Source organism: Eptesicus fuscus, chromosome 12 (assembly GCF_027574615.1).
Source record: "Eptesicus fuscus isolate TK198812 chromosome 12, DD_ASM_mEF_20220401, whole genome shotgun sequence".
Taxonomy (NCBI): Eukaryota; Metazoa; Chordata; class Mammalia; order Chiroptera; family Vespertilionidae; genus Eptesicus; species Eptesicus fuscus.
Window position 1 is genome coordinate 72,257,619 of NC_072484.1, and position 16,406 is coordinate 72,274,024.

The following is a 16,406-nucleotide window of genomic DNA, read 5'->3' on the forward strand; positions in this document are numbered from 1 at the left end:
ATTCTCTAGCTCATCTCGTTAAGGTCAGAGAGTCTGTGTTTTTAATTAAAATCAAAATGCTTCCATTTAGTGAACGTAACTCACATCTCAGCAGCCATTAGGAGCACAATGGAAGCCCTCCCCGCCCCTCCCCCCCAGCCTTAATAAGACCAAGAAAGAAACAACAACAGCAGCCACTATCTCCCCCATTTCCCTTGGCTCCACAGCTTGTGTCTCTTTCTCTCTGGGAAGTCTATGAGTCAGGATCCATTCCGAGGGATGCCAGCCCAGGAAGCTGCACTCCGTTTGCCTGTGTATGTGGGGGACCTGGCGCTCTCCAGGACTCCACAACAAGGCATGTGGTCTTGGGCTATGTACTGAGCATGGTTCTTAGATGGAAGCTGACTTTGGTCCTCCAGTTGCCTTCCTCCCACAGCAGGTGATGGCTCCTGCCCAGGGAGATAATGGAATGAATGAGTTCCATCCTTGGTAGTTCAGTGGGTGCCTTCTGAGTTTGCTCAAGGAGGAGGTTGAGGACCTTCTGCAAAGACTGGAATAGAAGGAGGAAGCCCCCTCTCTTCCATCTTTTTATCACACAGAGACACAGAACAAAAAACCTTGTCTTGCTTGAGTTCATGTCTCTTTTCTGTCTTATGGGAAGTTCTGATATTTGATGACTGTGGAACAGGACTCATGGGGACACAGAATCTTCTCTGGAGCAGACAGACATGGATTAATACTCCAACTCTTGCACTCATCAATTCTGGGATCTTGGAAAATTGCTCTTTGATTTTCCATTTCATCAAAGGATATTGTAGGATGGAAGTAAATACTTAATATAATGACGGCACATAGTACATGCTCAATAAATGGCAGTTAAAATAATATCCCCCATATATCAACTTCATACACACAGATGCAAAAGAATACATATGCCCTGCCTTACATTGTTAGCAAGAATAGCCCCTTAAAATTCTACCCCAGAGCCATATTCTATTGTTCAGACCAAGCACCACATATCATAAATTCCCTGGATTTCTCCCAAACAGAAGACAGGGCTGCTTGGAGCTAAAGAAGTGGGAAAACAGACAACATTTCTGTTTCTGAGGTCTGTTAAGCAATAGGAAAACACCCTTTGGGGGTGATTGCTGACAAAAAACCCTTCCTGTTCCAAACTGGAGACAAAGACTAGAGCATGGGAAGGAAGCAAGCCAGCAGTGGTTTTGTTTGAGACCAGCTGGCTCATCTGATCAGGCAGGGACCCAGTGCAGGGCTCTCATCTCCCCACCCCCCTGCATTCTCTGAGCAAAGCCATCAGAATGGGAGGTCGCCATATTGGCCAAAGACTTGTCCCGTGGGGCTTGGAGAGTGACAAAAGTAACACAGAATTTCTTTTCAGGGTGGTCTCTGACGGGAACAGAGACTCCAGGAAAAGTGTTGACGATAGAACATTAAAACAGAAACACATTTTTGGGGTTAAGGTTTCCAACTTGGGGTCCAAACTCCCAGACAATATTAAAACCTTAGTACAAAGACAATGCTCTTTGGGGTTTAGACCTCATGGGTTTCTTCCCTATTACTGCTTTCTTCCCTAAACACAAAAGAAAGGGAAGCTCTGCTCTCTAGGATGGAGCTACAGAGAGAGTGGATCCATTTATGTACAGCAGAGGAGATGGTTTCCTGAGGATTTGTAGGAAAATGCTCTTTGCCTGCAGGCTCTTGGCACCCAGGCCGGGCTAAGCTGATTAAAGCTCCATTCAGAATTGCAATAACCTAAAAGATATGCTGGGGCCACTGATGGGCCTCTGGATTGGCCACTGAAGTGATCGCTCTCTCTGGGATTGTGGCTGCTGTATTTTTGGAAACTGGGCACTTAAAAAAAATTTCTATTTTCTCATGGCTCTGCGTGCGGACCTCATTAATTTCCCAAAGTCTCTGCAGAAGAACAATTGCTCTAATTTCATCTGGCAAGGTTCTAAAGCTCGAAAATTCCTCATATAATATAAAATATATGGAACATGAATAGACACACTTATATATGACCTCTGTAATAGATGACCCATATACATAATAGGCTACACCCCCTACGCAAACATGCACATATGTGTATATAAATATTTTTTTTCCTTGCCTTCCTGCCCTTATCCTGGAATTCTTAGCAATTTGGCTTGTCCCTGCTTATTAATGATGTTCCCAGAGCAGAGCTCATTGGTGCATTTTCAGCAATGGGCTGATTAATAGGTGGGCACAGGGGAGCTCTTGGGGAGCCTGGGCATTGCCGGCTTGTTGACCTTGATGCTCAGGGGATAGTCTCACTTCAAACTATGGAATCTCAGTTAGCATCATAAATTGTGGAGCCACTGGTTTTATTGCCCTTCTGCCTCCTGCTGGGAATGTTGTTTCTCTTTAATAATGGGCTGAGCAGCAGCAATGAGCACTTCCCCTCCTCCTCCTCCCTCCACAACTTGCTTGTCCACTATCCTCCCCCACCTCCATTCTTCATTTCCCAACCCTGGTCACCAAAGTAGACACACACACACACACACAACACACACACACACAAGGGTGTGCACACACACATACATGCACATGTGCAAGCACACATGCACACATACACATACTCATGCACAAGTGCTCACAGGATCACACACATTTATATGCATCATACACACCCATGTATATATATAGAAACCTATCACTCCCCCTCCTTTAGCTTCAGGATTTAGTAAAGACACACCCCTCTGTTCCTTGGCACAGCTAAATCAGTCAGATATTTTCAAAGAACACTTTTCTGAGCTTCAAGGAAAAACAGAAAGTAACCAATCTTAGAAAATATGAAGAGCTTAAAAATAGTGTTATTTTCAAAATAGAGATCTCTAGAATATCAGTAGAAATAGAGAAGAGCTGGCTTGCCTTCTAAGCACTGTTCTCAGAAGAGCCAGGATAACTTGCCTCGCTTCCTCCTTCCTGCACTCCTCTGGCCTCCAAGAGCCATCCCGCTCCTTGGGCCTCAGGGACTAATCTCCAAACAGAAGCCTTCCCCGTATTTGGACCCAAGGGAAGATCACTTCCCTGCCTGATGCCCCTCCTCCTTCTAGATGCACCCCACTCCTGCACCTAGAAAGCCCCAACTTATGCTTCAGACTTCTGCTCAGTGTCACTGCTTTAAACACGTGTTGCTCTCCTCATACCCTTACAGTTTTTGCTTTAGAGAAGCCCAGTCTTATCAAACCCCTCTCTTTACATCCTTTTCCCTTCACAGCAACCCCCACAGTTATCAATGTATGTTTACTTGTGGGAGCAGTTGCTTAATGTCTGTTTCCAGAGCTGGAGTGTAAGCTCCTTTGGTGCATGGATCCCACATCTGATTGTTTTCACCCGTAAGCCCCCAGCATCCATCCCATTACCAGGATCGTAGTTCACATTCAATAAATATTTGTTGATTGAATAAACAACCCTTCTGTATTGCTTCACACACATAGGAGAGGTGGTTTTCCAAATCTAATTCAAATGTCTAGGACAACGATCTGTTTCCAAATTGTAGCAGATGCTGTTGGTGTCCTGCTCAGATCTCCTTCTGAGCTGGTGTCCCTCTCTCTGGGTGGCAGTGACTCATGGCTGGATGCTTCTTTAGACAATTACTATGAGATCAGGAGCTGTCTCACCCAAAAATGCCTGGGAAGCTACAATCCCCCAAGAAGATGGTTAGCCGCCAATGGCCAAGTACTATAGGGGGAAGAGAAGCCTGGGCCCCTTGACTCCAGGTGCACACTCTCTGTGGGGTGTCCGGGCTGCAGAGCTGTCTGTGGCATCAGGCTGAGACAAGCCTTCAGCTGAATCCACATCTTTGCCTGGTACCTTCTCCTGCTTCGTGTTGCTCTCCTCACACCCTTACAGTTTTTACTTGAGAAAGCTTCCTTAATAACTCATTTGCTAAATCTCTATCTCAGAACTGCTTCTGGTGGATCTAAACTAAAACACATTCAATATTCATAACCATTTCTTATCATTGAATCCTCACCCAAGGATATGTTTATTGATTTTAGGTGGAGAAGAAGAAGAGGAGAGGGAGGGGAGAGTCTGAATTCAGTCCACTGTTTTAAGGCAGTAAATCATAAACTTGGTAGACTGCAGACCACAGCTAGAATTGACCAGGACCACACAGGAGGGCCAAGTAAGGAGCTGTGGTTCAGTCTGTTGGGGGAGAAAGTCTTTGTGGGTGAACTTGGCTGGAGGTGGTGAGATTTACTAATTAGTAGAGACCTGAAAAGATACCCTGCTTCCTCCACTATCCTGTGACCATCTTGTGGCTAGCCTCAACTTCAGACTGGCTGTCAGTGTGAAAACGTTCGGCTCCACAGAACAGCCACGGCCAAGGGCTCTGGGTCCACTTTGTGCACTCAGAGTGAACCTGCATGGGCCTTGCTGGCAAGTTGGAGACATGGTGTAACTCCCTCTGCGGAATAGACCTGGACAGAAAGCAAACAGGAGAGTGGGAGCCCACATATTGGTTAGTATTTCCTTATTTGTTTTCAACCTAAATCAGAATGCTATTTGGGGTGTTGGCTGAGTTTCTAAGATGTAATTTTCTTTTAAATTAAGAGTTAAGCTTTATAGGGACTTTTGGGGTACTGGGGTACTGTATATTTGGATTTGGGTGCTGGTTCCATGACTGTGTTCAATTTTTGAAAATTCAGTGAGCTATATACATATGTATGTATATTTTACTTTTCTATATGTTTATTATAGTTATATATATGTATATGTGTATATACATATATATATATATATATATATATATATATATATATATACACACACACACACACACACACACACACACATACACACTAGAGGCTCAATGCACAAAATTCGTGCAAGGGGCTCGGCCCTTGCAGCTCCAGCTGCCTCGGCTGGTCCTCGCAGCCCCAGCTGGCCCTTGCAGCCCCTTGCAGCCTTGGCCAGTCCTCACATCCAGAAGGTCGTCCGGACAGTGGTTCTGCTGTTCGGTCTAATTAGCATATTAACTCTTTATTATATAGGATAGGCTATATGTATATATATTTATACATGTACATATAAATGTATTTAAAAAACGAAGCAAGCTATCTGCAACTCGAAATCTTATGGGAAAATAATATAATTTATCTAACATAATTTAAGTGCTCAAAGCCACAGTTAGCCAAATGTCTGCCATGTTAATTTAAAGATTCTGTGCACAGGACCAAGACAACTTGACACATCTTAACACACTGAACTGAGAGTTTCCAGCAGGGACTGCTGACCCCCTTCCAGGACATCTGAGACCAGGACACTGGGCCCTCCCTGGAGACTTGAGCGACTCCGACTCCAACCCCTGCACCTCTCTGGGGCCCTGCCTCCTAGCTCCTGGCTCCTCCAGTCTGTGTCCTGGCTACTACTAGCTACAAGGTCATATTCGTTCATCCTGACCTGAGCCAGCTTGCAGGCCCACCAACCTGTGGAATGTGAAAGGAGTCTACTGCCAGATTCCTGGGGGTTTCCACCTGGATGTGGGTGTGCGCCCTGCAAATCCTTGCATCTTCCATGTTTATATGGGCATCACTCACCACAAGTGCTCAGCCTCGGTTTACTGCTCAGCACTCCAGGTCCTGCGGGAGCCACCCTGTCCACCTATTGACCGTCTCTGTCTAGTAAGGATCCAGCTCCTTCCACACCACTGCTCTGGTTTCCCCAGTTCCAAATTCCACCTCCTTTGTGCACACACTGGATTTTAAACATGAAGTGCTAACTGGACACCGAATGCAGCTGCTTTTGCACCTGACACCCTTAGCTTCCTCCTGGTTCAGCTCAGCCACCCAGCACCGTTTCATTCCTTCCTCCCCTCCTTGGTGGCTCCTGCTGTTTGGCCTCTGAGTTATGACATCCTGTGTCTCTACACTTTAGGGAAGCTGCTCCCTTCAGAAATAAGAAAGTACGACTGAACTACAGGAGGAAAGGACCCAGAGTCAGAGCTGAGGTCCTAAGTCTGCAGGAGCCATATATGAATCCAGGAGAGGGGCTCGAGTCCTCGCCCCACTGGATGTAAGAAACTCGGCCCCCACAGGGGAGGGAGCATGTGCAGCCTGCTGACCTGGCCATCCCTGGAGGCTCAGCCTGGTGGCTCTGTCTGTTGGGGGTGGGGGAGCGGGTGGGATGTAATGACACATAGTGATGTGTTTCTGCCTGCTGCTGTCCATCACTGTGAAATGCTCCAATACCTGGTTTAGTCCCCATGCATTTCTTTATTCAGTTGCCAAAGGATTTAAAGAAGTTAACTCCCCATATGTCATGGGTCATGTGGATTCAAAATGCCCCTTCAAGACCTTGCAGAGCATAATTTCTGCAAATATATCTCAGAAGACACAATTCTCCAAGGTCAGGGTCAGGTAGGGAACAGCAAGTATGTTGCACAATGTCAATAAATCTGCCGGGCCTCTGACAGTGTTTAACCCTCTGAACCTATTTCCTCCTCATCTGTAAATGGCCATAGTGATCCCAGTGCTGCCTGGTCCCCGGGGTGAGGCCCAGACAAGACGAGAGAGAGCTTGTAGCAAACTACAAAGGAAGGACTTGTTATGAGCAGAATGTGAGTGACTTTCAGGACATGAGATGCTGCTGGACAGCAAGAATCTCACAATGACCCCGGAAGTGTCTCAAAGTCCCGCGATCGTAGCACAGATGTAACAGACCCTGCGCACCTCCCTTGGCTGCTGGGTGAGTGTCCGCTTCTCCAGGCGGCAGGACATGATCGTGCCTATCGCACCATCCTCCACAATCTCGTATTCCTTGCAGAATCCCGGCTCCCCTTTGTAGACTTTTTCCTCAGGGTCCATCATGGCAATCTTTTCTCTACTTGCATCTTCTAATTTTTTGAGTAACCAAGAGTTCCATTCTTAATCAACTATTGCTCCTCACTCCATTTGTGCAGTCTAGGTGACCTCCCTGTCCTCTACCCAACTCCAGGTAATGCCCAAATCCATAACAAACCCCATTCTCTCCTCCAATTCCCAGCCTGCATGTCTTCCTGTCGACACTTCCTGTCACCCTCACATGCCCTAACTTCCCCCACCAGATTGCTCTTCCCCCTAATCTCTGTATGTGACTGGTCATGGTCCTCTCATCTCAAGCCACAACGACTTGTTATACACTGAGTGGCCAGATTATTATGATCTCTGAACGCATAATCTGGCCACTCAGTGTGTGTGTGTGTGTGTGTGTGTGTGTGTGTGTGTGTGTATATTAGAGGCCCGGTGCATGAATTTGTGCATAGGTGGGGTTAGGCCAGCCTGGCCACGGGGGGGAGGGGACATGGGCACATGGGCGGTTGGCCGACCTGCCTGCTGGTTGAACTCCTGGTCGAGGGGACAATTTGCATATTAGCCTTTTATTATATAGAATATATACTGAGTGGCCAGATTATTATGTGTTCAGAGATCATAATAATCTGGCCACTCAGTGTATATAAAAAGCCAGCGACCAGAATGCCATAATGACCGGTCACTATGACGCTCACTGTGGCCAGTGAACCGGCCCAATCAGGGGTGGGGCCGGCTGGCTAACCTCCATCAGACCCTCCCCCTGGCTGGCCCCGCCCTCAATGGGCCCCCACCACTCTGATCAGCTCGCAGCCCCTCCCCCTGCCTGACCCTGCCCCAGATTGGCCCCCCAACACACTAATTGGGGGTGGGACCGGCCTGCCAACCTCCCACGGCCCCTCCCCCTGGCCGCTGACCCCTGATTGACCCCCCCATCATATTCAGGGGTGAGGCCAGCCTGCCCATCACTCACAGCCCTCCCCACCCCAATCGGGGCAGGGCCCGCCGGCCAATCACCCATGGCCCCTCCCCATGGCCCTGATTGGCTGATTGGGGCCAGGCTGGACAGACCCCACCCGTGCACAAATTCGTGCACTGGGCCTCTAGTGTGTGTGTATATGTGTGTGTGTGTATATATATATATATATATTATTCATTACCTCTTTCTGTTTCATTTCCTATTAAATACTTATAAAATAATAAAATTATCTAAATTTGATATGGTAGATCTTGACTTAGTACTTAACATTAGCTACTTGAGTGTTTCTGGGTGCACTGTACTCTCAAGTACTTTGTATATTTATCTTATACATACATATGTATAGATATATGTGGTGTGTATATATGATATGGAATATCCTATATAATAAAAGCCTAATATGCTAAGTGTCCAACCATTAAACCAGTTGCTATGATGTGCACTGACCACTAGGAGGCAGACGCTCTGACTGGTAGGTTAGCTTGCTGCTGGGATCTGGCTCCAGACTGGACAAGACAGGCCAGACATGCCCTGGAGTCCCTCCCTGGCCCCAATCATGCACCGGTGGGGTCCCTCGGCCTGGCCTGCACCCTCTCACAATCCAGGACCCGTCGGGGGATGTCAGAGAGCTGGTTTCACCCCGATCCCTGCAGCCCAGGCCAAGGGACCCCACCAGTGCACAAATCTGTGCACTAGGCCTCTAGTGTGTATGTATGTGTGTGTGTGTGTGTGTGTGTGTGTGTGTGTATAATATATTATATCATTTTTATATATTTAATCTTGAGATGTGTAGTTTACCCATTTTATAGATGAATAAGCTGAATTTCCCTCCAATCTCTTACAGGTAATAAGTGGTAGAACTGTATGTATATTTTATTTTCAACTGATGTACCAATATTAATTCATTTAATCCTTATAATAACCTTTTTGTTTCAGAGATTACTCCCTACTTTATAGATGGGGAAACAGAGGTAGAGTGAAGTTGAGTGCCTTGCTCAGGGTAACAGTTGGTCTGCTGTAGGACAGGATTCCTGCCCACACATCCTATTCCAGAGTCCCTCCTGTGCTGCCCCTCAATGCTGACGCTAGAAGCTGTCATAGCACCCCCACATCCACCTGAGCACAGTCTTCCTCATGTTACTTCCTGAGCATCTTCTAGTTTGTCTTTTCCTTGTGAGTATGGAGCACAGTGCATACAACATACAACAGTGGTACGCGTAGAATAAATGAATAAATGAGTGAAAAAGTCAATGAATAAATGAATGTCCACATTGGCTTCAGCTCCTTTGGTGGGCCTACTTCCTCCTTTTCGTTTCCTAAAAGGTATTTTTTCCTGCTTAATGTTTTATGTAGTTCACCAATGCTCTCTGAAGATCATTCCCATTCTTCCTTTGGCTCTTTCTCATCCATTACCATCTTTCTTTTAAACAGCTGATTGGAAAGGATTTGTTTCCTTTGTACAGGTCATTTTTGTCTAGTAGTGGGGCCAAATGTTTGATCCCATGGGGATGCATCTTCATTTTTATAATGGAAGTCACTGGGAGTTAATAAAGGGAATGGAAAACACACATCTCTGCCAACTGCTTAAGTGTATATCCATTCCCTTCCGAGAGGCCCACCTGTCCTCACAGCCTGCCCCTCGGGGAGTCCTTCAAGCAGCTGGGTGGACATTATAGGAGACAGTGGTTATATGACCACTGGTCAGAGGGTGTCATGCTCCTGGGAGCACCGTGGCACTTAGAGGATACATCACAGCAAGGAGGTCACTGGAGTCTTGGAATGAAGACCCTCATTCTCTTAAACCCACCACAAGGCACTTGTGAGGCTGGAATTCACTTCCTATTTTCTTCTGTCTAAACCAGTTCACAGTCACTGCCATGCTCTGGGGCCAATTTATTCAACGCGTGTTTATGAACTTGCACTGTGCTAGGTGAGAGGCAAAGTGGCATCAAAGATATGAGCCTCTCCGAAGCAGACCCCCTGGGGCTCAGTTCTAGCACTGAGGAAGGAAGTTACCTAATGCCTCCATGCTCCAATATCCTCACCTGCAAAAGGTGAGTAGTTATGAGACCCTCCTTATGGGGTTGTTGGGGGCTCTGTTGTGGAAAATACAAAGCTAACACAGCCACAGTCCCTCTTTTTTCTTGTTTTAAGTATGTTTTTATTGATTTTAGAGAGAGAGAAAGGGAGAGGGGGAGAGAGAGAGAAAAACACACACATACATCAATTGGCTGCCCCCTGCATACACCCCAATAGGGATTAAAACTATACCCCAGGCATGTGTCCTGACCAGGAATCCAACCAGCAACCTTTCGGTGTACGGATGATGCTCAAACAACTGAGCCACACTAGCTAGGGCCATAGTCCTCTTTTTCAGGACAGTCGTTGGCCAGATGTGCCCTCATCTGGTTATGTGTGAGGAAAGTATAAATGACAGGAGTAACAGTTTGGCTAGGAGAAAGCATTTCTGGCTAAGGTTATCAGAAAAGTCTTCATGGATGTGTTCATATCTAAGCTGGGCCCTCAACAGATGTAGGCTTTAGACATGTGTGGACAGACTGGAGAACCAATATTCTTGAAACCAAATCCAGTCTGGCAATAACTCCTGAAAAGCTGAGCTATTTTCAAGTTGTCTTTGCTGTGTACGCCACCATGAAAAACTGTGATTAGAAGTTTACATTTATGTGGCACATTTATTTTTAGAGGCTTCAGTAATACCATTAAAACTAGAGCCTTCCATTTTAATGCTAGTCTGTCTTCAAAAAAATACGTGTACCTTTTCTTCCAGTGAGTCCGCTAACTCACATAAGGGTTAGTCGGAAGTTTAGAATAAGTGTGAAATCTAAAATGATTCAAGTATTAAAAATAAAAAAGTAAATTTTAAGAAATATTTCCAAAGTAAAGCCCTGGTAACAAAGAAATACCAATTATGATTAGAATTGGCAGGGGGCTGGAGAGAAAAACATTTTTTAAAATGTTGAGATGAAGGGTTTGTTAGATAGGCTGCCCGGTTTCCTTGGGATATAATCCACTTTGGGGCAAAGAGTTGAGGATCCTATAAAACAGGACAAGTAGTGGTAAAGAGTGTCCATTGAAAATTGTGCAAGCTCACAGCAAAAGACACTTCCTAGTGCCCAACGATGACACTATGAGCCCTGGATCATCGGTTTGTCCTGAGAAAGTGCTGTGGGCTATATGACATGGGGATCATGCCTCATTATTGCACGTGGTCCCTTCCTTAGGGGAGTGTTGTTGAAATCCTGGCTCACTGCCAGGACAAAGCAAAATCTGCTGGCGTTGGATACACTCGCAGCCTGTGAGTCTTATCACCCCTAATCGCCCGGAAGTACTTAATCCTAACCAAGCCCCTCACTGCTGCCCACTTGCGCTGTATCTCAACACCTTGTTTTGTATATCAACCGCCTTTTCCTCACTGAAAGTATTTAGTTGAGTGGTTGATTGTTTAACAGCCCTCTCCTCCCATGTGCTGTAGCTTTTGGAGTCCTTAGCACTTAGTAGAGCATTTGATGCATAGTAGACCCTTAACAAAAATGGAATGAATGAATGGATGAATAAATGAGTAGTTACTACAGTTATCTCCCTCATTAAAGTTCTATTAATTTTCAACTGGTCCATTAAAATAGTATTATTTGTAGTGACCTCAAACTTATTTTTTTAATTTGTAAAACTTTTAATATTGAAGCATATTCAGAAAAGTGTATTCATACGTGCACTTTTCCCCCAGTTTATGTACTGAGCACACCCATGAAACTGATTCTTAGATTGAGAAATAGAGCATCCCCAGCATTCCTCTTGTCACCCTCTTCCCGACCTGCACTGCTCCCCACCAAAGGTAATCACTCTCTAATAGTCAATTTTAGTTTTACCTGCTTTGGTACTTTGTATACGCAGACTCATCCAGCATGTAACATTTGGAGTTTGTCTTCTTTCAGTCAATATTATGTTACAGTATTTATGGTATACATGTTGTGCATACCCATAGAGCATAAATACAACAATAGATTGTAAGGTAAGTAGCCTATTGTATGATGATACTGCAAATTATTTATCTACTATGTGCTATGCATTCGGGGCGGGGGGTGTCTAGTTTGGGGTTATTAGGAATACCACTGCTATAAACAGTCTTGTACATAACTTTGGGTGCACAAATGTGCACAGAACTGTTGGGAATGTATCTGGGGATGGACTTGCTGGGTCCTAGGGCCTGCAGATGCTCAGCTTAATGGATATTATAAAAAAGTTTGCCACATGGTTCTACCCATTGATACTTTTAGTAATTGTAGTGTATGAAAGTTTTGGTTATTCCAATCCTTGCAAACACTTATTTTTAAAAATCCTTTTCATTTTATTGCAGTAGCTTTTTAGCTGCTCTTTCCATCCACAATCTTACATCCTATTACACACCATACCTTCTCCTCACAGTATCCAGAGGGGTTTGATGAAGTCAATACCTGGTATAAACTCTTTAGCAGCTCACTGAGACAAAGCAGAGTTGCAAACTCAAATCCCTTAGGGATATGTGGGAAGGGTTTCAGTGTAAGGCAATAAGGCATGGTGGGCTCTGTGGCTAAATAGGTAATGCATGCCCCATATTCAACGGAAACTCTAAAGACACTGACCTCATTAGACCAGGCCTGCCTGGTGGCCACATGTTTCAAACCCCTAATTTCTAGGAAGACATCCAAATCCTTCATCTAGTTTCAAAGTCCCTTCTGGTCCTTGCCTTTTTCCTACTCAACTTTTGCAGCCATTCTTTCTTATATTCCCTTCACTTTTGCCAGAGTCAGTCAGCTGTCCAACCTCTCCTGAATAGGTCATGTGTGCTCATGCCCTTGAACCATCTTTTTTTCTGGGCCTAGGATACCGTTTCTCCTCTTCGCCTGCCAGTACATTCATAGCCCTGATCAAATGACCCAGCGGAACCGTCCTAATCCTGGTAGGAAGAACTAATCCCATCTAACTTTATTTCCCATAGAACCTTATTCTTGGTTTTATTGCCTACTTGTTACTTTGTGAACTTGCCTGTCTTCCAAGTTAGAACTTGAGCACTGGGATGTAAGTGACCAAGATGGAGTTTAAGTTGTAATTATATCTCATGGGCCTGGCACAAGGTCTAGGATCTAGTAGGTTCTCAATAATTTTTTGTTGAATAAATAAATAAATGAGTGAGAGGTGTGGGAATATAACCCCAGACCTCAGAGAGATGAGAGTTATGCTAGAAAAATTCTATTCATGTGTCCAACGATATCAAAAGTACCAAAAACATAAACTACAAAATGCTGCTTGGTATAACTGAGAGAGCAAGCATTGAAGTCATGATAGAATTAAGAAGAGACTGCAGGAAAGAATGCTTAAGTAGTAAACTAGTTTTTGGCTTTCTGATAGTGCACGCATGTATTATATAATTTAATTCTCATAATAATTCTATAAGAAATTATTTCCATGTTACAGATGGTAAAATTGAATGCTCAGAGGGTAAGTAAACTTTCTCAAGGATGCACAGCTGTGGAAACAAGATTTGAATCCAAATTGTTTGGTTTGTTTCGGACATTTCAGAGTCTAAAGCATTTTGCACATTGACTTGAATACAATTAGTTATTGTATTTCTCCCAATAACTAATCCAGTGACATAAGCAAGCACTGACCCAATTTTCCGGGTGAGAAGGTCAACATTCATGGACCTATGTAACTTATCCATGATCATACAGCAGTTTAGTGAAGGAGCTGGTACTCTCCAAATCCAGCTTCCACTATTACAGATGTAAATGGGTATTGAGGATAGGGGAATGGCAGCTTCATAAATGAATGACACAGCTCTTTCATTGTCCACAGCAGAGTCAGGGGACTGGCCATTCTCAGTGCTGAGGCCAGAGTACAAACAAATTTGGAGTCACGATGGGCCTGGAACTGGACCTCTCTCTTGAGTTGCATCTCCCCTGCTGAGATCCTCAGCATTTCCCAGGGCCCGACCACTGCAGGCTTTGTGCCAAGAAGAGCCAAAGGTTTAGTCTAGAAGAAGCCTTTGGGAATCCTTCTCCAGGGAAGACATTTAAAAACCATTCCAAATCATTTTGTTGGAGGCAACCCTGGGAGAGATGAAGGCTGTAGTATGGTTTCCATCTGCCTTTTTAGAACATACCAAAGTCTCACTCACATAATTTGAAAAATTATGACTGACAGCCATTCTCACTTAAAGAAAAGTAAGTTTTGGAGTTAAAGAATTTGTCATTGTGTGAAATTGCTTTGAGTAATAACGCAGATGTTCCTACAAGAAAACCAGCATGATCACAAGCGAATGTCCAGCTTTGCTGTATTTTTTTATCACAAGGATAGCTTTCTTTGATTATTAAAGAGGTTTAACAGTTCCTCTTCTTTGTTTAATGGTTGTAGTTTATATTTAGTGAAGAGTCCTTTGGCCTTTTATATATTAAGGTGTTACATTTTTCTTATTAATTTGAAGGCTACTTAAATAAATATTCCATTTTGGAATATTATGCACTCAATAAAATGACATTAAATGAATTTTCATGATATAAAATACTACTTATGATATTAAGTAAAAAAACAATAAAGATAAATCATATATAAAATATAATCTTAGTTATGTAAAAACATCTATGAAAAGATACCACCCACTTCCAAATAAATAAAAGTTTTGGAAGGGGGTTGATACTTGGAAAGATCGACAAAAATTTTTGTGGGGCGTTGGGCTTATTGGTAATGTTAATTTATTTTCTTACATTTTGTTGTATGTGTTAAGTTATCAATTTGTGTCTCTCAGCTATCCATCCAGTCCTAGTCACCATGCTGATGGCACTGGAATACTGTTCCTTTGCCAACCAACACAATGGTAAGATATGTCAGTAGAGGGCGCTGGAGAGACACTAAACCAGAAAGGGAACTAGGTTCTGGAATTGAGTCTTGCTCCTAATAGGTGGCTAGCGGGACACCCAGTGACGCTTACCTCCAGGGCGTTTTACCACACTACCCCCAGGGCAGGATATTTTAACCCCGCACCCAGAAGTGCACACCTCAAGGAGCTTCACCATCCAGGGGACCAAAGCAGCACCATGTGAACCAGATCCGATCTGGATCTTTGCTCTGGCAAGTGCAAGTGTCTCCCAGAGCTGCCCCTTCCGGGGGGCTCTCTGCCTCACCCTAGAGCTGGGGGCTGCTTCCCATTCTGCCATCACTGCATTCTTTGAAATTATTTTTACCCTTTATAGGTAATTCCACGTTGAACTTAGTAATTATTTGTATTAAACTTTTCCTGTTTAAATTACTACGTGTTTTTTATCTCCTCTTTGGACACTGACTGACTGGTATACTGTCTTTTCCACAATTTGTATAAATCCCATCATAATCAGAAAATAAATTAATGCTTTTTGCCCTTTAGTAAGATGACCATACACATATATAACACATACACACGTTATAGAGAGATAAAACATTCTTTTTATGGTAATACATAATAAAATGTTAGTAATTAAAAAAGTAATCTTTTTTATAAACAGTTCAGTACTTTTGACTAATTGTGGTATAGTACTCTATGGCTATAATGGTAAGTGATAGTTTTCTATAAGGGGGACTAATTTGTCAGGTTCTACCATGAGAATTTCACTTATTTTATTAAGTTCATAATTTCCTATCAGTTTATATGTCCTGGGGAAATTAATATGCTGTAGAGGTCATCATACAGAGACCACCAGTAAAACCACTGGGGCTCTGAGATGTTTGAGGGAGTAATTTTTCTTCTTTAGTTTTGGCATGACTGCATTAGACCATGATGGAGCCACAGAGTGGACCTGGGGCCATGATGAGCTATCAAGAAACTCAACTCAGATTCTGATTGATGTTCAGCGAAAAGGAGTGTAAATCCAACTTTCTTCTGTTAAAACAAAATGGACTTTGGAAGGAGCCAGGAGAGATGGTAAGTTGTATAAGGCCTGAGATTACCCTCAAGGAGAAAGCACTCCTACTGAAGAAAAAGAAGTGACTCTGTGTTCACCATGAGCCAAGCACAATGGTGTATGCTTTCTCCTAGCTTCTCTTTAAACTCTCAACCACTATGAGAAGTGTGGATTACTGCTCCCTCTTTGCAGAAGAGAAAACATAGTCTCAGTGGTAAAGATACTCATCCAAGGTCATTCAATCGGCACATGGCAGAGGTGGGGTATAAACATAAGTCTATTGACTCCACATCTCTTATTGTTTCCCTTACCCCATCATGTTTCCTAAACATATACACTGAGTTGGCCAGATTATTATGATCTCTTATCTCACCGGCCCTCTAGGGGACATGGGCGGTTGGCCGGCCTGCCTGCTGGTCAAACTCCTGGTTGAGGGGACAATTTGCATATTAGCCTTTTATTATATAGGATATACACTGAGTGGCCAGATTATTATGTGTTCAGAGATCATAATAATCTGGCCACACAGTGTAATGGCCAAGGTAACTGCCTGTTTAAGTTTCTGATCAAGGGCTTAGGGAGAAAGCAGAGGGACCCGAGGTGAGCTGGGAGGGCTTCATGGCAGAGGAGAGTGATTGCTCTCCTACTTTCTTGTTCCACAAATTCGACAACTCATCATGT